Below are 27,174 nucleotides of genomic sequence, written 5' to 3' on the forward strand. Positions count from 1 at the left end.
GCACGTATCTTTTTCATTTAATGACTTCTTTTCCTCTGGGTAGATACCTAGTATTGGGATTGCTGGATCAAGTGATAGTTCTACTTTCACTTCTTTAAGAAATATCCACACTGTTTTCCATAGTGGTTGTACTAGTTTACATTCCCAACAGCAGTGTAGAAGTGTTCCCTTTTCATTGCATCCACACCAAAATCTATTATTTTTTGATTTTTTGATTATGGTCATTCCTTCCTTCCTCTCTCTTTCTTTCTCTTTCTCTTTCTTTCTCCTTCCTTCCTTCCTTCTTTCCTTTCTTTTCTTTCTTTCTTGTCAAGTCTCACTCTGTCACCCAGGCAGAAGTGCGGTGGCATGGTCTCAGCTCACTACAAACTCCAACTCCCAGGTTCAAGTGATTCTCCTGCCTCAGCCTCCTCAGTAGCTGGGATTAAGGCATGCACCACCACTACACCCAGCTAATTTTTGCATTTTTAGTAGAGATAGGGTTTCACCATGTTCGCCAGGCTGGTCTCCAACTCCTGACCTCAGGTGAGCCGCCTGCCTTGGCCTCCCAAAGTGCTGGGATAACAGGCATGAGCCACTGCGCCCAGCTGATTATGGCCATTCTTGAGAGTGTAAGGTGGTATACAAATGGCAAAAAATGCTCAACATCACTAATGATCAGGAAAATGCAAATCAAAACCACAATGCGATCTCTTTTTATATTTTATCAATCATTGTAGAGTGTTTGGAGCTGAGGGGGTGCCTGGTAATATGAGCTAATAGAGCCATCTAGTAGAAAAGGACAGACTGTTTTGTAATCTTTTGATTTAATAAAGTGTAGGGATTAAGAGCCCAGATGCTGAAACTGGGGTATCTGGAGTTGGGTCTGAGTTGTGCCCCTAATCTGTGTGCTCCCAGAAAGAGTAACTTCTCTGTGCCTCAGTTTCCTTATCAGGAAAATAACTTTTCAAGGCCACTGTGAAGATTAGATGATTTAACACCTGCAAAATTTTTATAAGTTGCACATAATAGATGTTCAATAAACATTAGTTATCATTATATGACTTAATGGAGATTTTTATTATATATATTTCATTATATTATGTATATAGCATGAATTATATTTATATATATATTCCATTTAGCCAATTCTCTATCATTAGACTTTATTGCTATTTCTAATTATTTGCAACATTAGAAATCCTTATAGCAAATTATTTGCATAAATTAATGATTGAGGACTCCATTGAAATGTTTTTGTATTTTTTAGTATCTGTGGATTGAGAAAGTACCTTACCAAAAGCTCCTATGAATCCAGAATCAATTTTAAATGAATTTAGATTTTATAATTCAAAACAATCTATATATATTTGAAAAACAGTAGTGCCTGTTTATCCAGGATACCAACAATGGCTAGTGAGTGTCTTAGTTTGGGCTGCTATAACAAATACCATAGATTGAGCAGATTAATCAATAAGCATATATTTCTCACAGTTCTGGAGGCTGAAAGTCCAAGATCAGGGTGCCAACATGGCCAGGTTCTTGGCAAGGGCTCTCTTCCTGCTTCCAGTTTACAGCAATGTGTATGTGGACCTCCCCATATGGCCTTTCCTTGATGCGCTCTGGTCTCTCTTCCTCTTTTTATAAAGACATTCATCTCATTATGGGGGACCTACCCTCATGACCTCATCTAGATCTAATTACCTCCCAAAGGCCACCTCCGAATACCATCACATTGGGGATTAGGGATTCAACACATGAATTTGGGAGGGGACACAAACATTCATTGTATAGCAGTGTGCATATGAATTTTCTCAGATCCTTGTCAATAACTCTGGTCCACAGGTGGGGAACCATTGCTTTATTGTAAATGACTTAATTTAAGGGAAGGATCTCAGCTCAAAACTCTCTTTCCATCTGGATTTCCACCAATACATAGGAGGATTAAGGGAAAATAACATACTTCTACTCATTGTGGATTATTCAGAAACTGTTCTTTGAATGTCTGGCTTAGCAGAATGTGTTAAGTAAAGTGAGTTTGACTGGTGGGTAGATTGAAGGGGGCAGGAGGAGGGGAGGGAGAAAAAGAGGTGACTTTGGAGCATGGCATGTACTCTGAGGGAGGGTGGACAAGGGCAGGCACTGCAATTGGCCATCTGGTGTAAGAAGAGTGCAGCAAAAAGACACAGGGCTTCTGAAGGGTGGCGAAGGGCCAGAGGAGGTGGGCAGGAGCTGGGCACAGGAAGGCTTGCTGGGAGGGATCAGATGTAACATAAACAGGAATGTGGAGGATGTTTCTGAGGGATGGGCCTTTATGCAGCCAAACGTTTTTGCATAGGCTTTTTAGGGGAATGAGTATATTTTGGTTTCAAGAATAAGAATGAGGGCTGGGCACGTGGCTCATGCCTGTAATCCCAGTACTTTGGGAGCCAGAGGCGGGCAGACCACAAGGTCAGGAGGTCAAGACCAGCCTGGCCAACATGGTGAAAACCCATCTCTACGAAAAATACAAAAATTAGCCGGGCGTGGTGGTGCGCACCTGTAGTCCCAGCTGCTTGGGAGGCTGAGGCAGGAGAATCGCTTGAACCCAGGAGACAGAGGTTGCAGTAAGCCGAGATTGCGCCACTGTACTCTAGCCTGGCAACCAGAGCAAGACTCCATCAAAAAAAAAAAAAAAAAAAAAAAAAAAAGAATAGGAATGAAAGAAATAGTAGTAAAAGATGATGCCAAAAAAATGCTGTAGTACAGGTGAGAAAATGTACCGCCTTCTAAGAAATTCCATTTTTATTGGGGTTAAAGTATCATCTGTTGCCACAGCAACTGCCAAGAAAAATCCGTTTTAAGAAAGGTGCTCTGCTGCAGAGCTCATGTACTTTGATTCTGAAGTATAAAGTGAAAATGTAGAAATAACTGCAATTTTCTTAACAATCTTAAAAATATTCATTTCCCCCCTTTCTTCAATATCATTTCCTCTTCACTTTCTTTATTCTAACTGGCGTCCTCTCAAACTAAGCGTGCAGCGCAATAGGAGTCCTCCATTCCCGGTTCATAGGAACCGTTCCACCGCAAGGGAGTGAAGCCTGCTGCTTAACAGGCCTGGGACTCCAAGGCAAGGGGTGGCTGGTGCAGGAAGCAGTTGCCGACCTCTGTTGTTTGAAGGGTGGCATGAACTAGTTTCTGGAAAGGGTTATATTTTCAGGACCATTTTCTGATCCTGTGGAGAAAAAGGTGGCTTTAGCATGAGTGAATGGTTCAAACCTAGTACTTTAATTAGGTTTAGATGCTCTAAATCCAGCTTCAGGTAGTTCAAAAGATTCTCTGACACCAAAAAGAAAACAAAGGTCTGGTAAGTCTGCCTCTAAGGATTCACACACACAGGAAAGATAGAAAATGGATAACATAGTCAAAGGCCAGAAAATTACTAATAAACTGTCTGAATTTTTTCATGAATCAAAGACTTAAATTCTGAATAAGATTGAGGTTGTCATTGGGGTCGTACCACGGCAGCAAAGACTCAGAAGAGGAACTCGGACAGCGATCCATCCTAAAGCACAAATTATTGCGGAAGCCGGGCCAATAGTGATTGGCAAAGGGAACCTGACAGAAGAACAGGCCCTTATCATAAATGCTTCCTCGGATAATGTCACTCTTGACACTGGAGATCCAGAACCAAAACCTATGATCATTGGCACCAATAATGTGTTTAAAGTTGGCGTCATTCCCAAGCCATGGAGATGGGAGATAATAATGTCATTGAATTAAAAGTGTATGTAGGCAGAAATCTAATATTGACAAGTGGCTGTCTCACTGGCGCTTGTTGCAACCTAAACACTTTTGAAGTCATCCCGGAGAATACGGTGATCTATGGTGCAGACTGCCTTTGTTGGGTGCAGGCTGAGCGACCGCAGCCTCAGACACTACAGCTGGATTTCTTGATGAAAATCTTGCCAAATTACCACCACCTAAAGAAGACTACCAAAGGAAGCTCAACTCCAGTAAAGAACTAAGAACAGTACATGACATGAAGATAACATTTTGTCTTTGACTGCTGTATTTTGAATGGGCCACAGTGTTTATGTACTCTTAGCAGCTCACAGAATAATACATGTTGACTTTATATTGTAAAATTGGGTTGAGAGGAAAGTAATGGATTTTCATTGTAACTGTCCTTTATAATTCATGTAAAATGTATTATTTTCCTTTATCCTTGCTTCTTTTCTGATAATTTACAGATTTAGCTTTTCTTTTGTTATATAAACTGCTAGCCACAAATTTTAGTTATGTAAAAGACTACCCATTACAAGAAAGGACATATTGTTATGTATTATTTATATTCTAGCATAGGCTAAACTGAATAAAAATACTGGTAACAGGAAAAAAAAAAGATTGAGGTTGTGATGTAAAATAAACACATGTGAATATTAAAATTTTGGACAGTATTTTGCATATAAGCAATACCCTTTACTTCCTGATGGAGATGGAAAAGCTGAAACCATATTACAGAGCTCCTATTAATAAATGTGGCCTTGGGAAGTACTCATTTAGAATTTCTCAAGACACATGTAGCGGAGATTTTATTCAGCAGCATTCATTCCAACATTTACTCCAGCATTATTCACTAGTTTTCTGGTAACTGGAATCTACCCCTCTCCCATTCTCTGACCCACCCAAGGGTCAGGGGTAGAGTATGTGATGGGACCCTAAGGCAATCATCACGTCGCATTATCTGGAGCCATAACTATTGAGGGCCTGGTAACATGATCCAAGTCCAGGTAACCAGAGTCACTGACAGTCAAAGGATGCAGACTCTCTCATCCACTGGACTTTCCCCATTGATGTCATTCTGGAATTGTGACAACCATCTCGCTACCACAGAGTAAGAAGTGAACTGAGGGTTTTGGCAATCCAGGGGAAGAATTGAGAAGTGGAGAAAAATAAACTAAGCCCTTTATCAATCTGTACCTAAAGTTAGCCCTGTCTTTGGATTTTTCAGTTTGGGTTAGATTTTCTGTCACTTGCAACCCAAACGGTCTGAATTGAAACAACATAGAATATGCAAAATATTCACTTACATTTATGTGTGTTGCATCTGTTAGACCAGGGGTCAACAAACTTCAGCCTGCAGACCAAATTTGGGACACTGCTTGTTTTTGTAAATAAAGTTTTACTGGAACACAGCCATGCTCATTTGTTTACTTATTGCCTGTGATTGCTTTCTCATGACAATGGCAGTATTGAGTAGTCTTGACAGAGACCTTATAGCTCACAAAGCCCTGAAACATTTGTTATCTGGCCCTTTATAGAAAGTTGGCTGACCCCTGTGACTAGACCAAGCTCCACTAGGTAGGGACTGAGTTCATTTTGCTGAATGCTATGGCCTCAGCATTTAGCATGGTGCCTGGCATATGGTAGCAATTCAATACAATAAATATTTGCTGATGAATGAATGAATCACACAGAGCTTACAACCTTTGGTGTTAAGTCAGTTTTTGTCTCAAAATGACAAGGTCTTCGGAATGTCTAGAGTAAACTCATCACACATGCTCTCCCTAAAGACAGAGAGAAGATTCTGTCATCTCAGTATTGCAGTTCTTAATCAGCACAGTGGCTATTAATAAGTAGGCTGGCTTCAAAGATGAGAAAGTCGGAGGTAAACACCAGGGCCTACGGGGCTGCTGAGATCAAAGAGGATCTTAGAGATTCACCCCGAAGGAGGGGAGTTGGTTTCATCATGCTCTTGCCTCCTCTGTGCTTCTCCAGTTTACTCACTATCAGACTTTTTATACATGGTTGAGATAGTCAATGACTCATGCCTCTTTTCTTCTAAAACCAAATGCCAGCTCCTTTCTTGCTAGAATATATAATTTTGGTCTCATTTCTAATGTTTTTCTTGTTAATAATAACATTCCTAATATTTTTTGTTTCCTTAGGTTGATACATACTATGAATACACCATTCTTTTAAAGAAGAGCTGGTACAGGTCCTAAAGCAGTTTGAGCAGTACAGCAATTCTACAGGCATGGGATGAGAAAGGCTGAATGTGGAAAGTCTGGACAGGTACATGTTGAAGAACGTGAATATTTGGAGGACCAAGTTTAAACAAGTTGGAAGGAAGCACCTTCTCTATGTTGCAAGGTACATCCCTGAAAGCGTTTGGGGAAAAACCTGGGGGAGGGATAGGGTGTTTTTCACTTCTGTTTACAATGTCTGACTTTCCTCTCAGAAAGAGGGTGACTAGGCCTTTTTGGTTGGGGCTAGACTTCCTAAAAAAGGTAGTTTTCATCAACAAAGGAACAAAACCCCAACCAAAGAGTAGGTGAGACTCTTGAGGTTTATAACTGACTTTGTTAATAAAAGACCCAAGAAAACCTACAGAATAAGGCTGATACTCAGTGAGGCTGATGGGGGTTTTGGAGTCTCCCTGATATTTACAATTTATACATAGAAGTAAGGTTGGAGCACTGGACACATAGCAAATGCTTAGTAAATATTGTTTTAATGAGTAAAAGGCTGAACAAAGTTGTTGTTGAATAGGTAGGTGGCACCTTGAAATTATGGAAGGTAGTAAAGGTTATGTCAACAAATTTAGATTGAACGTAGTAAAAAATAGAAAAAGCAAAGAAAACCCCACATTATGAACATCTTATATGTGCCAGATACTGTATTAAGCAATTGCTGCATAATCTTTTACATACTGTGATGATTCTATTTAATTCTTACATACAATTTGGAAGACAGACATTATCTACTCACTCCATAGAGAAGGAAACAGGTTCACAGTGTGTAACTGCTAGAACCACGATTGAAACCTGACATCTAAGCCTGTACTGTGCCCATTTATTACTGGGAGGTGGAGAAGGGAATAGGATTGATCTGGAAATATTGTGATGAAATCTCAGGAGAGGAGATTCTGGGATTCAGGGGGGCAGCTGGGAGCTGCTGGAGTGATCTAGGAAAGTGAGGAACTCCCAGTCTGATCTGAGGTGATGGCTATGGGAAGGTCATAAAATAGAAGTTGATTAATTACCTGTCTCATAGAATAGAAGCAAGAGATGAGCTGTATGAGAATATATGCTTCAGCCATGTGCCTAGAAGAAGGGTGATGTTCCTGCAGAGACAAGGCAATGGGTACAGTACAGGGAGTTGGTCTGGGTGTAAGCAAGACACAAGGTATGTTTGGGGGTTTGCATTTACTTAGTTTGAGGAGCAGAGGAGACATTCATAAGGAAATATGCGAGTAGAGCTCAGGAGAAAAGCAGGACTAGAGGCCCAAGAATCACAGGCCAGAAGAAGAAGCTGTAGCCCCGGGAATGGAAGAGCTCTCTGAAGGGGAAAGGGGAGAACAGGAATGTCCCAGGAGCCAAGGCTCATCTATAAGGGACTTCCACATTTAGGATGTAGAAGAAGGAAGCAGAAGCAGGGAATGACCAGAAATGGCCCCAGAGATGAGATGAAAGTTAGGAGAGCGGGGAGCAAGCCTTTAGGTTTCACAAGGGAAGGAGGGAAAGTAGGTGTTAGGTGCTGCCAAGATCAAGGAAAATAAGCAAGAAGACCAGGCCATTTCAGTTGCAGTGAGCCAAGATCACGCCACTGCACTCCAGCCTGGGTGACAGAGCGAGACTCTGTCTCAAAAAAAAAAAAAAAAAAAAAAAAAATCAGGCCATTTCTATCCCCTGCCTTGAATATCACCACCGCATAGGAAATAGAATGGTCTAGATAGCAGATTAATCACGATGGATTTTGGTGATCAACAGTGCTACAAATAAGGGGAGTTTAAGAAGAAATTAATTTGTTGATAAACATATAGTTTCCTATTTTAAAGCAAAACTTAAAAGATCCACATCTAACCTTCAGTTAAATATCGTTCAAAATATCTGATTTACACAGAGAGTTCTGACCTGGTTTGAGGGCATTTTTCAAAAGAGGCAAGCTACGACTGCTCTTTCTTTTCTGCATATTTAAACTCTTGACAATTATAAATAATCTAAACCTCTCCCTCAAAGTACCAATTATCTCCTTATGTTTGAGAAGGCATGTCTTGCCAGATATGGTATTCTATACAAAACACAAAATAGGAAGACAAAGGCAGCCGTTGTCCCACCGGTGCACCCCGGATTTACTTAGGCAGCTCGATGAACACTAATGAGGATTTTGTGCATGAATCTCCCACCTTCCAGCTAAAGGGAACTGAGACCCCACAACCTCACAGCAGAACATTTCTTAACACCATTGTAAACACTGACTCCATTCAGGAGTTGTTCACCTTTACACAGCAGAGAGAAAAGAATTTTTTGTTCAATTAAAACTTAGGGAGTGTGACGTCATCAAAATACTTCCTTTAGGCTTTCTGAAAGAAAAAAGCTTATACTTTTTACACGAGAAGTAAAAAGGAGCTTCAGAAATACATAACTGACATATAATAGGCCAGGAAGGGAAGAGGAGACATCAGTAACTCCTATGTGGGATAATGGAGGCCTTCACAGAGGTGATGAGATTTGACTGGGACATTGAAGAACGAGTAGGAACTTTCAAGATGGATGAGAGGAAGAAAAAACTGCTAGCGGAGGAAAGGGCAGGAAGCATAGACGTGACTGTGTGTGGCATGCTTAGGGACTGTCACAGGGTAGAGTATGGGTGGAGGTCATGGGGTGGGCAGGGGATAAGTGAGATCGGTGGAGACAAGGTGGTTAGGACTTTGAAGCTTATGCCAAGGTACCTGGGCTTTATTCTGAAGACAATGGAAAAACTCAAGGTTTCTGATTGGAGACTAATATACCTTGATTTCTCCTTCCTTCCTTCCTTCCTTCCTTCCTTTCCTTCCCTCTCTCCCTCCTTCTTTCTCTTTCTTTCTTTTTTCTTTTTTCTCCTTCCTTCCTTCCTCCCTCCCTCTTTCTCTTTTCTCTCTTTCTTCCTTTCTTTCTCTTTCTTTCTTTTTCTCTTTCTCGTTCCTTCCTCCCTCCCTCCCCTTCCTTCCTTCCTCCCTCCCTCCCTTCCTTTCTCCCTCCCACCCTCCCTCCCTCCTTCTTTCTTTCTTTCTCTCTCTCTCTTCTCTCTCTCCTTCCTTCCTTCCTTCTTCCCTTCTTCCTTTCTTCTCTTTTTTTCTTCTCGTTTCTTTTTCAGACAGGTTCTCACTCTGTTGCCCAGGTTGGACAGCAGTGATGCAACCACAGCTCACTGCAGCCTCCACCTTCTGGTCTTAGGTGATCCTCCCACCTCAACCTCCCAAGTAGCTGGGACTACAGGCGTGTACCACCATGCCTTGCTAATTTTTGTATTTTTTTTTTTTTTTTGTAGAAACAAGGTTTTTGCCATGTTGCCCAGCCCAGGCTGGGCAATCCACCTGCTTGAGGTGAGCTCAAGCAATCCACCCGCTTTGGCTTCCCAAAGCACCGCCTGGCCATACCTTGATTTCTGTTACAGGAAGAGAAACCTAATGTCACCATCCTGCTTCTAGTTTTTTTCTTCTCCAGCTGATTCTCCACACTGTTGCATGTTTCTCTAAAATGCAGATCTGATCATCTCACCCCAACCCCACTCCCATATAAAAACACTTCTGTGATTTCTTTCATCTGTAGATTAAAGACAACCTCCTTTGCATGGATCATCTAAGAATCTTCTCACATGATCTTAGACTAATTTTCCAGGACCTTGTGCTCCAGTAATGACTTGGTATTTTCCCCAAAAGTCCCATGTCATGTTGTGACTCATGCCTTTGCACATGCTGTTTTGTGCTCCTCTGCGCCCTTCCTTCCTCTGAACTGGCTAGAGAACCACTCTCCATTCTTACACAGGACCTTCTCCACGACACCCTCCGCAGCCTTCTAGTCACGGTAACCAACCCCTCCACTAAAATGCCTTGGTATTATGTTCATCTAACAGTTACTGATTGACACTTATGGAGTGTTTTCTATGTATTAGGCACCATATTGTACTCTTTTGCATATAGTATATTTCATTTAATCTTCTACGAATGCTATATGGTACTTTTATGGCTGTTTACATAAGAAGAAATAGGCTTATCCATAGTCACACAGCTACTTGGTACCTGAGTCGGGACCTGTACAAGGTCTTCCCTACCCGAGAGCCTCCGCTTGTACTTCATTATCAGATACTATTATAACTATTGATTTGCACACTGCTTTCTCCTATTAGACTGTGGGTTCCCTGAGAGTAAGTTCTATGTTGAACCGGAGATCAACGTTATTTCAAAAGTATATAAGATTAAATAATTATTCTTTTGAAGTTTGAGACCATTACATGGACTGTTTTTGCCAATGTAAAGACATTTTTGCTAACCTATTATGTAGGCTGGAGTTTGCATGAAGCAGATCATATACAACCACGTAGACCTGGGCTCACTTAATCGGCATTTCATCTGCTCTAGGTGAGATGGAGAAACGGCAGCCAGTTAGTAGCTCATTTTCCATCTTTTAAGAGAGATTGACATCTATATTTTTTTTACACAGCAGATAAACTGGTAATGAATATATATATATGTGTTTATAATGAATATATATATATGTTTATTTATTTAAAAATTTTTTTTGAGATAGGGTCTCACTCTGTCACCCAGGCTAGAGTGCAGTGATGCAATCATGGCTCACTGCAGCCTCAACTTCATGGGCTCAGGTGATCCTCCCCCCTTGGCCTCCTGAGTAGCTGGGACCACAGGTGGGCACCACCACACCTGACTAAGTTCTGTATTTTTTGTAGAGACTGGGTTTTGCCATGTTGCCCAGCCTGGTGGTAATGAATATTAACTTGGCTTGGTCCACTTAGACATACATGAAAGGACAATTTCTGTTAGAAACACTTACATAAGAATATGAAAAAGATAAGTACACTGTTACTGACTTAGACAAAACCAGTGCAACCTTAAGAAACAGTACTGGGAGAGCAATAGCTATGTTAGATTGAGCAAGAGGCTGCATCTTCTAATCTTTTTTTCATGATTATTTTCACTAGTGTGCTCTTTCAGGAATGTCTCTGTGCATTCTTTATAAAACTGTTGCCCAGATCTTTTTTTAAATCACATCAAACCGAAAAGGGTCAAATAAAGAGCAGGAAGATTTTGTTCTTTCCGTTGAAGGCATTTCTTTAATATTAAAAATGTACTGAAATGTAGAAATCATATTCTGATGATGTCTGAAAAGAATTCATGGTAAAGAGTAAAAAGACAAAGAAAAAAGCTCTCAACAATCACTGGTGGCTGAGGGCCGCAGTATCCTCATTGGGCCAGCTTTTTTCTTTACTTCAAATGGCAGAAAAAATTCACGATTTAAAATTAGAAAAAAAATCCTAAACGTGTGTGGATATTACGATGAATGCCACTCTTCATGTTTATTGGCCCACATGGTAAAACACATTATGGTGAAAATTCCAACTTCATCTATAAGTGAAAACAAACCGAAAGGGCATCTTTTCTTATTCAAATAGAGTTCCAGAGGGTGTGTTTTTGCTTTATTTCCAACCATAAGAGGCTCCTATCTGAAGGATCTTTCTGTGTAGCTTGAGTGCCCAAGTTGGCAACTTAGGTCTCTATAGCAATTTCATTCCCTCTCTTTATCTTGAACGTGTATTTAAAACTGATGTTGGCAGCAGAAAGGCTAAGATTTTAGGGATAAGGATACTATTTTATCTTGTATGATGTTAACTTTTTTCATCCAGCTTTGAGAAAACTCTTTTTTTCTCCTTCATTTTGATGAGCTGAATTAATCTTGCTTCTTTATGTCCTTAGGAAGCTTTAAAATACTAAGACAGGTGAAACCAAGTCCCTGTACTAAAGGTGGCTTATGTGATCTTTGTCATATCCAGTAATCTTCTGTGATCTTTGTCATATCCAGTAATCTTGGAAATAAAAGGGTTGTTGTATTGTAAACTTAGGTTAATATATACTTTAAATGTCCCTTATGGCAAAGTAGATGTTTGATGGAATGAGAACTTTCAGAAGACTTGTCTGAGATTTTTTTAGTCTACACATGGTATAGCTCAACTTAGTTTGTGGATCACATATGGCAACCATAAGAAGTCTGAGAGAAAAAGGGGGGTGGCCAGTAGAAGGTAGGCGCTCCCTATATTTCTTAAACTATTCTGAGCCAATTGGATGGTAGAGACTGGTGGGTAGTTAGGTGAGAAAGTGCTAGGATGGTGGAGCTGCCTAGGAAACCCAGCCCGCAACCCAGCACAGAACTAGACATCTGCATTTTATGCCAGCTTCCTCCTTTGCCTCCCTGAACAATGCTGAATGCCTAAGAGTTGACCAGAAGTAGCCTCTGTTCTGTGCAGAACACAAAGGAGGAATCAAACCCTGTCTTCAAGGAAGTAACAGTTTTGGGGGGAAGCAAAATTAACCTATAAACATTATACAAGGCCGAGGCGGGCAGATCACGAGGTCAGGAGATCGGGACCATCTTGGCTAACACGGTGAAACCCTGTTTCTACTAAAAATACAAAAACTTAGCCGGGCGTGGTGGCGTGTGCCTATAGTCCCAGCTACTCGGCAGGCTGAGGCAGGAGAATGGCCTGAACCCGGGAGGCGGAGCTTGCAGTGAGCCGAGATCGTACCACTGCACTCCAGCCTGGGCGACAGAGCAAGACTCTGTCTCAAAAAAAATAAATAAATAAAAAATAAAATAAACGTTATACATCCAGCTACAGGGAAACTCAGTATAATAGACATTTGGGGAAAGAAAAAGATCTTTGGCCATGGCATTGCTTGGGAAGGTCTGTGGGAGGTGAGTCTTGAGCTGTGCTCCCAAAGCTGAGTAGCAGCTGAACAGGCAGAAGTTTGGCAAAAGGAAATTCCAGGTGAAGGAAAAACCACGAGCCAAGGCGAAAATGAGTGTGGCTGGTGTGAGAGCTGAGCACCCACACACACTTGGCTGAGGGCTTGACAGGAGATGCTGGGGAATGCTTAGAAATAATATTGGACAGTCCATTAATTAAGTTTTAAGAGAACTTAAAAGTCTGGCAGAGAGATCCAATAAGTGAGTGTGAGGCAGTTGTTTTTCTGAGCAGGGGAATAACATGATGACAATGGTATTTTAGGAAGATTGCCCAGATGTGACGCAGCTAGGAAGAGACCATTTTGTCCAAATCCAAGGTGATTAAGAGTCAAAGATGTCCATGGGGAGAATGGAGATGATGAATAGAACTAAAGTGACATTTTGGAGGTAGAAATAACATGACTTGGTGATGAAATAGTTATAAGATGTGACTGATGCAGCAGGTAGAGCCCAAGACAATGAATGCCAAGGTTTCCAGCAGTCTTCCTCTCAATCCTGATAACACCATCAAGGACACAGCGTCCCCACTGAACTATCTCTGATACCTTTGGATTCCTGGTTTCCACTTGTCTTAGTCAGCTCAGGCTGCTATAACAAAACACTGTAGATTGGGTGGCTTAAACAACAAACATTTATTCCTCATAGTTCTAGAGGCTGGGAAATCCAAGATCAGGGTACCAGCATGGTCTGGTTTAGGTGAGGGCTCTCCTCCTGACTTGCAGGTGGCTGCCTCCTTACTGTATCCTCACATGGCAGAGACAGTGCAATATTTCTCTTATGTCTCTTTTTGTAAGGGCAATAATCTCACCATGAAGGCCCTACTCTCATGACCTAATTACCTTCCAAAGGCCCCATCTCCAATACCATCACACCGGTGCTCAGAGCTTCAATATTTTGGCGGGGTGAGAGGCATTAACATTCAGCCCATAACACTACCTCAATTTTAATGCCTTTTATTTCCACACCAGAGATTTTTTTCACCCCCACTTTGCTGTGTCACTGGCCTCCTTTCCATTGGCAAGCCTAGCCCTACACCAAACTGCTGAGACAATGCAGGTCAGGACAGGAGGTACATTAAGAGCCTCAGTCCATCAGCTGCAGACAACTGAATTCTTCTTGCTATTGCAGACCCAGTATCAGGGGCCTCAAGACCACCTCAAGGGTGTGCTTCATTAACCCAGTTCATATGCATGGGTTTCTGCCATTCCCTCCTGCCTACTGCTCTAGGTCTCTGCTAGAATTAGAGCACAGGGCAGATGAAAGACAAGCCTAGGATACTGCGCGAGGTTCTGTGGAACAGAACTTTCTCTTTTCTTCTGATATGAGCCTGGAAACACAGGCTCAGGAACTGATAGCAGGTATCTTGCAACCATGAAAAGGACAATTTGTGGAGAATGGAGCCAACAATAAGGGAACAGAGTTAAAAAATGGAGAGAGAATAATTGGCTTTTGGTCACATAATTTGAGCTATTGGATTAAGCCTCCCCTGAAGCCAATGCTACTTCTCAGTTGACATGAAGCAACATATTCTTCTTATTGGTTAAACCATTTGTTCTTCAACCAATTATTTCTAATAAATTATTTGACTGGGGCTGAGATTCTCTGCCAATGACCTAGACTTTGTACCCTATGAGCTGGCCCCAGCAGTCCCCCAGCAAGGTAGTAAGGGCCACTCGATTTAAACTCTGCCACACCCTACTGGCTGGACTGGATTGCTTTGGGTACTGACACCTGCCCTAGCTCCCAAACCAACTTCCACATCTCCAAATACCTTGCCTACCTCACTGTTCATCTGCATTTCAACTCTGATCACTCAAAACTTGCCTACTTTCTGAATTAATGAGTTAGTTTCCTTGTGTAGTCTCTTGGGGACTTAACCTACAATTTATACACAAAATCATACGTTGCCAGGTTTTTTGGGCCAAATCCGAACTCTGGGAGCTCCCTGACACCTGCATGCTTTATCCCCAGGCTACCGCCTGTTGCTACAGAAAGTAAACAACAATAATAAAACACACACATGCTGTTTCAATAGGGTCATCTACAAATTCATGCTATTTAACCTCAATGGACCTTCTTCACTGCTGGTCAACCTTTAACTGGTCTCTGTTTTACATAGTGTAGGGGCCTTTTTCATACAATGTCTACCTCATGGGACACCCACATACTTAGTAGCCAACATTACTGACGATCTGCTGATGACTGACCCTGGTGTAATCTAGGGTTCATTAGTCCCTTGTGCTGGGTGAAGCCTTTGGTAATACCTAGGGAGCACCAGAGAAAATAACTTTACACAAAGACAACAAGTTTAGTTATTTGCTGTATGTCTTAATTGATGCAAGCCATCAAAGTAGGAATTGCAGAGAACAAGGTATAAATCAATAAAATAAGTAAATGGAAGTGATTGAAGGACAGAGCCACTTTAAAGCAAGTGTCGCTCAATTTCCTGAAAACATAACGAAATTGCTTTGCAAAAGAAATCATAATGGTTTGCTTTTAATTTTTCCTAAAGAGCACTAATAACAAATAATGGAAAGTTCAATTGATAATTAAAGAAAAAAAACACTTCACTTTTGAGCATTCATAAGTGAGGCAGTATTCTTTTCAAATTATTATACTCTGGCAAGGCATATTCAAGGTACTTGGTTCCTTTGTACTCTTTCCCTCTGTATTTCAGGTTTTATATGAATGAAACACAATGAGTAATTCCTTCTCTTTGGATCCTTCAGGATATTATTTAAACACTGGCATCTGGTCTAAGGGAAACTTAATGCTAAGTCAGAGGAGTATTTGAAAAATAGTTTACATCTGGTTTTGTACTACCCATCCCTGGAAGTATGCAGGGAGGGTGGAGGAAATGAGCACATTGCTGGCTCTCTGGGCTGTGGTGCTGGTGGGGCTGGGTCTTTTGGTGTAATGCATACCACAGCATTCCCTTTTATAAAGTGAGGGATTAGTGCCACCTTCTTTGTAGCAATGTCGTGACCTCTATAATGCTTCTTAAATTGAGGACAATGATGGACCCACCAAGCCTTAACACATGATTTAAATCTGATCTGACAGTACTTAAACCCAGAACTCCAGAGGGCTAATGGTTGAACAAGCTTGGGAGGATGTCCAGGGAACCAAATGTAGAAGCCCGATGAATTACAGAGGAATCACAACTCCAGGGCAATGGAGGGGGGAGTAAAATGACATATTCTGAGTTGGTACCTTTTATAGGATTGACTAAAACTGTGGTCCCACTATAATGTGCTAGAAAGCAAAAAAATATATATTATTTTCACTCGTACATCTATAATTTAAGAAGGATATGAGTTTTAAGAACATTTGTACTCTTACACACACACACACACACACACACACAACCTATTGAGAGGAATCTCTCATAGAGGCTAAAAATTAGAAGCAATAATATTTTAGGGTGGTCATTAATTTTAGGTACAGGTATATAGTATTTTAAATTTCTCACATTTAGACAAACTTAGAAACCTGATTAAAATCAGTTTGTGATATTTGTATACTGAGGATAAACGTAACTTGTAGAACCATGAAGAGCAAAACACTCAATAATGAGTCACAGCAGGACCCATGGAAGCTCACCTAGCAGTGACGTCTGACCTGCAGCAGTCACTGTGCTCAGAGGGAGGCCGATGACTGCGCCACTCCCTTGGGCACTTTTTTTTTTTTTTGAGACTGAGTCTCGCTGTGTCACCCAGGGTGGAGTGCAGTGGCGCAGTCTCCACTCACTGCAACCTCGGCCTCCCAGATTCAAGTGATTCTCCTGGTTCAGCCTCCCAAGTAGCTGGGATTACAGGTGCCCACCACCATGCCTGGGTAATTTTCGTATTTTTAGTAGAGATGGTTTTCGCCATGTTGGCCAGGCTGGTCTCGAACTCCTGACCTCAAGTGATCCGCCCGCCTCAGCCTCTCAAAGTGCTGGGATTCCAGGCATGAGCCACTGCGCCCGGCCTCCTTGGGCACTATTCTTAGGGGACCTACTCCATTTCAATAAACTACAAGTTGGTGACAGGGCCAATGTTTATTTTGTTTTTGGCTTGTAAACAATTCACACATCGAAAACATCTCTGCCCTGCTCCTTCACTAATCCCCAGGGCCCTCCAGGTATGTCAAGCTGTTCAATATACACGTTAAGCCTTCGGCATTAAGTCAGGAACTTTCTACCCACATCCAAGAGACCTTATTACCCCTGTGACTTGTATTTCTGCATTTTTCTTTTCCTAACTCAGATCCCCCACCTGGAAGATCTTCTGTTTGTAGTTAAGTACTAAAAGTCTATATAATTCATAACCGCGAGGGCAGAGAAGGCAAAGAAAACTCTAAAACCACCTGCCTGTATGTGGCTTTCGGGAAGCAACATTCCTGTGATCACACAAGCTGAAAAGGAATAAAAGTGCTCTCTGACAATAGCATCAAGTTGAGGTACTTTCCCTTCTTTCCTGGGATGGAACAAGAAGTGTTTCCTTTCTTTTCCATGTTTGTTAGAATTTGGATGGTTTCTATTCTCTCAACTCAGTGTTACTGATTGGCTGGAAGAGTTCATTCCACCCTTTTAGCCAAAGTCACTTTTGAACAGGCTGTTTTCGACTGCCAGGCAAGCACCACACAAAATTGGCAAGAGATACTTTTCTTTGGTTCCATTGGCCTCTCCTTTCTCTCTCCATCACTCCACTTACAGAATCTTGCCCTCCCCATCTAATGCCCCATATTGTCACATTTTCTCCCAGCTAACTTTCTTTTGGTAAAATCTCTAATGTGTGACAATTTCAATGGGTAACTTGCATTAGAAAGCCTCTGATTGTCAAGTAAAGTTCTAGTCTCGCAGTGAATTTTTTTGGCCCCCATCAGTTCAGTTTTCAGCAGGTGGGCAGGGGAAACATTTTAGGAGAGGGGCAGCTGGCCCTTCTCTCCTCACTGAAATCACACTACCAGTTTGACTTCGCCTGGTGTTAAGATTAATCCTTTTACTACTGCCTATTACTGACTAATTTCTCTTTCCTTTTGAAAATATGCTATGACATCGAGCCCCAAATTCAAGTATAAAACTAGATTTGGTGGCAAGAAATTCTCTTCTAAGGAATAGTTTTAGACTTTAGAGTCTGATGAGCCAGACTGAGATGCATGTGTTACCACAAGGGTATAAACGTAGGGTTGGAGTTTGAAAAAGGCTATGTATAGCCTGGCGATAACAATTTGAGAATCATCACAATAAATGAGACCTGAAGACAATGGGGATAGATGATATCATTGAGGGAGAGAGAATGTATAGCTGGGAAAGAAGTAGGGAATAGATACCAGAAAACAGAGATTATTTACTGTATGGGGAAGGCCAAAAATCAGAAGTCAATAGAAGAGATTGAGAAGCTGCGGTCTAAAAAAGAAGAAAAGGCCAGGTACGGTGGCTCATGCCTGTAATCCCAGCACTTTGGGGGGCCAAGGCGGGTGGATCACGAGGTCAGGAGATCGAGACCATCCTGGGTAACACGGTGAAACCCTGTCTCTACTAAAAATACAAAAAATTATCCAGGCGTGGTGGGGGGCACCTGTGGTCCCAGCTACTCAGGAGGCTGAGGCAGGAGAATGGCGTGAACCCGGGAGGCGGAGGTTGCGGTGAGCCGAGATCGCGCCACTGCACTCCAGCCTGGGCGACAGAGCGAGACTTCGTCTTAAAAAAAAAAAAAAAGAGAAGAAAAATAGAATTATGCTGGGGTAAGAAGTCAATACAAATTAACCTTGGGAATCTCTTCTACTTGGCTATGAGCTCCTTCAGGAAAGACTCTTATTTATCTTAAAGTCGAAGGCTAATGGCTCCTGGCACATACTAGGTGCTGAATAAATGTTTGCTGAATAAGTGCCTTCTCTTTTTAAAAATAACCTGTTTGTCCCTTCAGTGGGGCATATGTTCTTTGAGGTTTTTTTGTTTTTGTTTTTGTTGTTGTTGTTTTTTAACTGATGCTTAAAAGAGGGTCTGAAACTTTTGTGTTCTGTCATTTTCAAAATACCCGCTAATTATACCCTAATAGTTATATAGGTATCATAGCTAGAATTTCCCAACAGGCAGGATTTCAACTCACTGTTTGGGTCCTGTTACTTTCTGTATATTTTTATAACTCAGTTGTAACTAAAAAAAAAACCCTCATAATTGAAATTCTCAAGAACTTTTCTATTTACTGGCAGTATATTAATATACACAAATGCAAACACATTTATTATTCTTTGTCCCCTATTTAAAAACTGAATAACAACAAGTGTCAACTTTTAACACCCATCATGCATTCTTCAGGCTTCACCTTAACCCCACCTTCCTCTAGACTTAGAAGCTCCAAAATATCACAGCTCACAAAGAAATAGAGCCTGCAACAATTAACCAACTTAATTTTCACAGATGCTACCATCAATCAATATATATTACATATTAATTTTCACATATGCTACAATCAGTTTTTCACAAGCTTCACTAAAAAGGTCAGTATACACCGAACCAAAAATTTAGCAGTTTTAAGGATTAATGAAAACTAAGTAGATACTACTTCAGAATTATGAATCTGATTGTCAGCCAACTCAGGGTCTAAAACCTTATGGAATGTATTACTACTGTATTTACTGATCATGCAGTTGAATGCCTGCTTTGTACAAAGCACTGTGGTAGTGGGCGGGGGTGCGGGGCAGACCAAGATTAAGCTCAATACAGATAACTGGGGAATCAACTCACACTACAGTCGTTGAAAAAATAACCCATTATTATAAAGAAATGCATCAAAACAACATAATAGATTATATAAAGAATATAAATATATAAATATCCACTATTATTTCTGAAAGGAAACTTATTTCTCAGATGTCTGTTAGGGTTGTTTGGCTGAGAAGGGGGTGGGTAAAACAAATAGTACGCAGCTGGTGGAAAGAGAAGGACTATAAGCAGGTGGCAAAAGGGAAAACAGTAGTCACTGGGGGTCAGGAATCTGAAGGTCATACCACAGGGTGACATCACAGAAAAGAGAGCCCTGACTACACTTTAAGAGCTCCCGAAGGGGAAATTGGGAGGTAGCATCAATAAGGGGAGAAGTACCCCCATGTACAGGGAATGCTACATCTCAGAAAAGAGGATCTTGCACTGTGTCTACGGGAGCCCATGATGAGTGTAAGACAAAAGGGTCAAAAAGTCTCTTTGTGACTGATGTAAGGACAAGAAGAATGGTGTTTCTATCCTGCATATGCAAGAGGACTTGGAGGCTTTCTGTCTCTCATTGGTACAAACTCCCTGAACCAACTGGAGATAAACTCTGTTCATCTTCTATGTGGTGAAAGTTGACTGTGGAACAAACAGACATACTATATACACCAACACACAACATATATATGTGTGTGTGTGTGTGTGTGTGTGTATGTATATATATAGTATGTATGTGTGTATGTACATATATAGTATGTGTGTATGTATATTTATAGTACTTGTGTGTGTATGTGTATATATATATTTATTACATATGTTATGTGTGTGTGTATTCCTACTATAATATATTCACTGCCCTCAGAGGAACCTTAGTCTAGTGGAAATGACAAAATATGTCCACAGGTAATTAGAATGAAGGTGATGTGTCTGAACTCAACAAAAGGTAGCTATTAGAAATCCTCAGGAAGCAAACTCTTTCAGTGAAACTTAGGAATTCTCATTAAAGATAAGAAAAAAACAAGGACACATACTATCACTGGTACTACTTGATATGGAACTGGAGGCCTCACCTGTGCAATATGACAAACATTAATAAATAAGGATGAAATACAGGAAGGAAGATACAAACATTAAATCTGTTTAGGAATGATACAATTGCCTACTTAGAAAATTTAAGAAATCAACTGAAAGATCATTAGAAGTAATGTTGGTAAGAGCTCTGGTGAGACAACTGTAATACTCCTAAATACCAGAATTATCCATTTAGAAAAAACAAGGGAAATCCATGAAAAGAAAATATACCATAATATATTTGGGAATAAGTTTAATAAGAAATGTACAACACATCCATCCATATTAGGATAGATTTCAGTTGTAATGAAAAAACTAATGAAATGCAAAGAGATGTAAAGTTCCTGAATGGGAAGACTCAATATCGCAAACATGTCAATTGTTCTGAGACTAATTCATAAATTCAATACAGTCCCCATAAGACAATCAGTGGGATTAAAAAAAAATGAACTCTACAATCTTAGCCCAAGATTCATGTGAAGGAGAAAATGCTGAAGAATAACTAAGACAATTTAGTTTAAATTTTTAAAAAGATGATGAGAGGAGTCTTCTCTTTATAGATGATATTTACTACATATTAGTACTCTTCAGAAAGGTTTTGCTTGTAATACCTGATTGGATCCTCACAACAAATTCATAAGGTGAGTACCACTATTAATCCATTTTCAAGATAGGGAAACTGAGGCAAATCAAGCAAGTAACTTGCTTAACGTTCCATAGCAAGTAAGTGGAAGTGGCAGAGCTGGGATCTGAAGCCAGGCACTGTGGCTCTGGAGCTCATGCTCTTAAGTACCATAATAGATGGCTCATATTGGCACAGGAAATCGATAAATGGGAAAGAAGAGAAAGTCCCAGATTCACACACATATCAAAAATTTGATTTTTGAAAATGATGACATTTCCAAAAAATGGGAGAAATATATCTCAGTCAATACATGGTATTAGTATTAATAACTGGCTATCTATTTGGAAAGGAAACTAGTAAAATTCCTGTATTAGTTTTTTATCATTGCTGTAACAAATTACCCAAAGTTAGCAGCTTAAAACAACACAGATTTATTCCCTCACAGTTTTGTAGGTTGGAAGTTTGAGGGAGCTCAGCTGGATCCTCAGCTCTGGGTATCACAAGGTCAAAATCAAGGTGTCAGCTGGCCTGGGCTCTTATCTGGAGGCTCTGGGGGAGAATTCACTTCTAAGCTCATTTGGGTTGTTGGCAGAATTCACTTCCTTGGCACTACAGGGCTGAGGTTCCCATTTCCTGGCTGGCTGTGAGCTGGGCGTCCCTCTCATCTCCTTGCGACTGCTATTCCTCATCATGTTGTCCTCTCCCTCTTTAAAGTGGCAATGGCGCAATGGTTCTTAGGCTTCAAATCTCTCTAGCCCCCCTGCCCTCTTTTGCCACATTTGCCATGTTCTCCTGCCTCCAGCTGCAGAAAGTTCTCGGCCCTTAGTGGTCATGTGTCTGGATCAGCCCCACCACTTGGATAATCTGGGATCATCTGCCTTTTTTAAGGTTACTGATTAGTAACCTTGATTATATCTGCAAAATCTCTTGCAATGCAATGTGCATAGTCACAGATGCCAGGGACTGGGGTATGGACCTCCTTCAGGGGCCATTCTGTCTACCCCAATCCTTCTCCCACATAATATATCCCACATAACATAACAAATTTGAGGTAGATTAAAGAGTTAAATGTATGAAACGAAACTCTCAAAAGTATAAGAAAATAAAAGAGAATATATTTCATAATCTAGGTTAGAGAGTACCTTCCTAAGCAAGCTTGGAAACCATAGGGAAAAAGATAGAAGGTAATCTTCTCAAAAAATTAAAATATTGAATAAAAAATTAAAAGATAAGCAATTCTGAATTCTGAGAAAGTATTTGCAACTTATCTAACTAACAAATAATTAACATACAGACTATGTAAAAAATAAACTTTCTTTTTTTTGGAGTTGGAGTGTCACTCCATCACCCAAGCTGGAGTATAGTGGCACAATCTTGGCTCACTGCAACCTCCACCTCCTGGGTTCAAGCCATTCTCCTGCCTCAGTCTCCCGAGTAGCTGGGATTACAGGCGTGCGCCACCAAGCCCAGCTAATTTTTATATTTTTAGTAGAGACAGGGTTTCACCATGTTAGTCAGGCTGGTCTCCTGACCTCAGGCAATCCGCTCGCCTCAGCCTCCCAAAGTGCTGGGATTACAGATGTGAGCCACCATGCCCAACCAAAAAATAAACTTCTATAGATCAAATTAGAAAAACAAATCAATAGAAACAATTAGCAATAAATGTGATCAAGCAATTCATGGAAATGCAAATACTTTCCACTCTTAGTAATGAATGTTTAGATAATCCATTCCCAGGTCTGTTTCAAAATGTCAGGCAAGGCAGGGAAGAATTATGGGGTCAAGATCCTGGAGATGACATAAAGCAGAAGAATTTGTAAAGCTGGCATGTGGGGACATTTTTACATGGTGGCCTTTGCCAATTCTAGAGTGGTTGGTGAGAGGCTGAGAAGCTGAACAAATCTTTCTTTTAACAGTTTCACACACAAAAAATCCAAAGAGACAAAAATTGCAGTCCAGGGCTCACTCAGGAGGAGTGTCTGATAAAATCCCTATACTTTGGGTGGATTCCAAAGGGCTACACTCTAGGAGTAGGAGTGAATTGGAAATAAACCAGCTCTCTCCAGAACTGAAGTTTAGCTTCAAGTCATCTCAATCTTTGAAAATAAATTAAGGCTATTCAAGATTACAAGTGCCACTACCCGTCTATCTAGAAACAAATCTAAGTTCTCTGGAGGAAATTAACATCATCCTAGGTCTTAAAATTGTTTCTATAAATTTTCATATAAAATATCTGGCACTCAATCAAAAATAGGCAGACTCACAAGAAGCAAGACAACATGCCAAGAGAAACAAAAGACAATGAAACAAGATCCTTGTGAGCTCCAGATCATGGTTACGAGACTTAGACTTTACAAGAACCAAGACATAGGTCCAACAGAATAAGAAAAATGATTGTGAATTTTGATATAGAATAAGTAATTTAAAAAGAACTAAGTAGAAAGTCTAGCTCTGGAAAATATAATAAGCAAAATTAAGAATGAGTTTAACAGTAGGTTAGACACAGCTAAGGAGAGAATTAGTGAGCTAGAGACTGGGTAAAAATAAAATATCCAGAATAAATACAGACATAGAAAACAGGGCTAGAAGGTCTAATATATACATAATTGTATTTCCAGAAGGAAGACAGAGAGATAGAGTTAGACAGAAGTAAAAGTAGAAAAATCTAAATACCATAACTACTAAAAAAAGTATATCTATAATTAATTACAAATCTTCCAACAAAGAAAAGTCTAGGCCCAGGTGGCTTCATCAGTGAACTCCACCACCTATATTACAGGTGTTCACCACCATGTCCAGCTAATTTTTGTATTTTTATTAGAGATGGGGTTTCACCATATTGGCCAGGCTGGTCTCGAATGCCTGACCTCAAGTGATCCACCCACCTCGGCCTCCCAAAGTGCTGGGATTACAGGTGTGAGCCACCATGCTCGGTACCCCAAATATTTTAAAGGAAGAAAGACTATCAACTTGATACAAATTCTTCCAGAAAACAGAGACAGAATAATTTGTTTTATGAGGCCAGCAAACTTTAACACCAACATCCGATGAGAACATTATAATAAAAGAAAACTATAGGCCAATATCCCTGAGAAACATAGATGCAAAAATCCTAAACAAAATATTAGTAGACCAAAATCCATCTACAGGTTAAAAAAAAGGGATCACAAATGGGATTAATTCCATGAATGCAATATTATTATATTATTAATATTATTATATCAATAACATTAGAAAATAAACCTGTAAATTTTACTGCATTCACTGAATAAGAAACAAAATTCATATGATTACTTCAAAAGATGGAGAAAAGGCATTTAAGAAAATTCAGCGTCTACTTGTGATTTTAAAAATGGAAAATGAACTCTTACTAAGAATAGAAAGAAAATTCCTTACTGTGATGAAGGCAGTCTATACAAAGTCAATTGTATTTCAGTATGTCAGCAACAAACTGTGAGAAAATGCAATTTTTAAAAGTGCCATTTAAGGCCAGGTGCAGTGGTTCACGTAGCACTGCACACTCTGGGAAGCCAGAGGTGGGCAGATCACTTGAGGTCAGGAGTTTGAGACTAGTGTGGCCAACATGGTGAAACCCCATCTCTACTAAAAATACAAAAATTAGCCAGGTGTGATAGCATGTGCCTGTAATCCCAGCTACTTGGGAGGCTGAGGCAGGGGAATCGCTTGAGCCCCGGAGGCGGAGGTTTCAGTGAGCCAAGATCATGCCACTGCACTCCAGCCTGGGTGAAAGAGTGAGACTCTGTCTTAAAAGAAAAAAAAAAAAAAAAGAAGCCATTAAAAATAGCATTATAATATGTTAAATAAATAGGAGCAAATCCTACCACCCAGAAGATGTTAAAGATATCTTCATAGAAAATGTAAAACAGAAAAATTAATTAATGTTTAAATAAAGTAGAGGGATATACTATGTTCACAGTAATGACTGGAAGACATTAGAAATTGACAAACCGAGTCTAAAATTTATATAGAAATCAGAAGAACCTACCACTGAAATGTAAACTTCACAAGGGCAAAGATTTTCATTCGGTTTGTTCAGCAACGTATATCCAGGCCATATAGTAGGTGCTCAGTAAATGTTTGGTGAATTGAAGTTTCAAAGTGTCTAAAGAGTTTACAGTAAGAGTTCACGCTGAGCTTCATTCAGTTACCATGGCACATTCTGATATACCATCTCATTTACCTTCCTGTTTATGAAATCACACAAAGCCTCAAAATCTTATATGCTGAATGGAGCAGTTGGGATCATTCGGTTTAGTTTTTCATTCTTTCTTCAGGGCATTCAGGCAAATAAAACCTTAAGCTGAAGAGTAGAAAAATAAGATAAATTGCTGCTCTGGTTTCAACTGGGGGAGCCTGGCCTGGAACACCACCCCTTGGATTATCAACCCTAAGAAACAGGACAAGCATCTGAACATGATATCTGTGCCCTTTCCAACATGGCTGCTACCTAACTGAGCTGAGAAGAGCCCCCCAAATAAGTTTGTCAGGGCCAAGACAAACAGGTTGCAAATTCCTTCTTATTAATAATAAAAAACTGGACAATCTGGCTGTCAGCGTGCTCTTTACCTCCTATTTCTTCTCACCATTTTAGAATAAACCTGTCTGTAAATCTCACATACAAAACCTAAAAAGGATCTTTAAACTATTTATTTTCCTTTATTATAATAGAAGTTCCTAGAGTATAACCACATTTTCTATGCTATTTGTATATACTGAGAGCTAAGTACGTATTAAGTTGCTGGATTCAAAACAAACTTTGTACTTAATAAAATTTAAATGATGCCAATTACATTATATTCTTTACTAATTCTTAGTTTTTCATTTAATTCAATAAGTTACATGCATTTGAACATTTTCTAACTATATTTTTTTTCTACTGGAACTATGCCTTCTAATTTTGTATATAAATCCAACAGGATATCTACATGGAACATACATTTAAATGGCCTTTTAAACTTCTGAATTGTCTGTTGCATTGAAAAATCAACTTTCTTTCCTTGTTTCTAGTTTAAACTGATGTACATCTGGTACCTTTAAAACATCTCTACTTCGGCTGGGTGTGGTGGTTCACGCCTGTAATCCCAGCACTTTGGGAGGCTGAGGTGGGTGGATCACTTGAGGTCAGGAGTTCGAGACCAGCCTGGCCAACAGGGTGAAACCAGGTCTCTATTAAAAATACAAAAATTAGCCAGGTGTGGTGGCACGCGCCTGTAATCTCAGCTACTCAGGAGGCTGAGGCATGAGAACAGCTTGAACCTGGGAGGCAGAGGCTGCAGTGAGCCAAGATTGCGCCACTGCACTCCAGCCTGGGCGACAGAACAAGACCTTTATCTCCAAAAAAGATAAATAAATAAATAAATACATCTCTGCTTTTTCATTTGTTTGCCAATAAACAATTGCAATTGCTTCTACCTCAAAATAGCCCTTTCTCAACAGAAAAAGGGCTGGACTATAGTAAAAAAAGGAACTGCAAGTTAAGTGGCCCCTCGGAATGTTTGATACGTTTTTCCAAACACGACAAGCACAATCAGTAGTCATCAAACATTTCTCTCTGCTGACTCAACCCCACCCTCTTTTTAACATCACTGTGTTGATCTCTACTTTCTCTTTCTACCTGTTCACTGAATTCTATGAATTCAGTGCTTAGTAGCTGTCAGATCAGGAAGCCTTGATAGAATACTGTGGGAACATAAACATATATATTCCTTTCTATCTTCCTGGGAAACTATATTTGATCACCCAGGTTAATACTTGATAATTCTATTCTGCTTGCCCACCAATTTTAAAAGGTGGGATAGAACACATCTTGGTTTTAAGTTTTTTCTATTTTATTCTTTAAGAGCCTCCATAATTTACTTGTTTGGAGTAAATCATATGTTTTGATCGAAAACATAATTTTTAATAAGGCTAAAATGAAAGCCAAAACTGTCTTAAAAATTAAACGGAAAGACATGAGACTATACCACAACATTACTTCATTCTAAGAATAGAAGATGAGA

At 40.1% G+C, this 27,174-nt stretch overlaps 1 protein-coding gene and 1 pseudogene across 28 annotated transcripts in view; one reads left to right on the plus strand and one right to left on the minus strand.

The window, feature by feature from the left end:
• CEP112 (centrosomal protein 112) overlaps window positions 1-27,174 on the minus strand; it is a 555,600-nt gene that overhangs the window by 15,609 nt on the left and 512,817 nt on the right. The window lies entirely within an intron of this gene.
• On the plus strand, window positions 594-3,987 carry LOC107969300 (dynactin subunit 6-like; annotated as a pseudogene).

The sequence above is a fragment of the Pan troglodytes genome, chromosome 19 (assembly GCF_028858775.2).
Source record: "Pan troglodytes isolate AG18354 chromosome 19, NHGRI_mPanTro3-v2.0_pri, whole genome shotgun sequence".
Classification (NCBI taxonomy): domain Eukaryota; kingdom Metazoa; phylum Chordata; class Mammalia; order Primates; family Hominidae; genus Pan; species Pan troglodytes.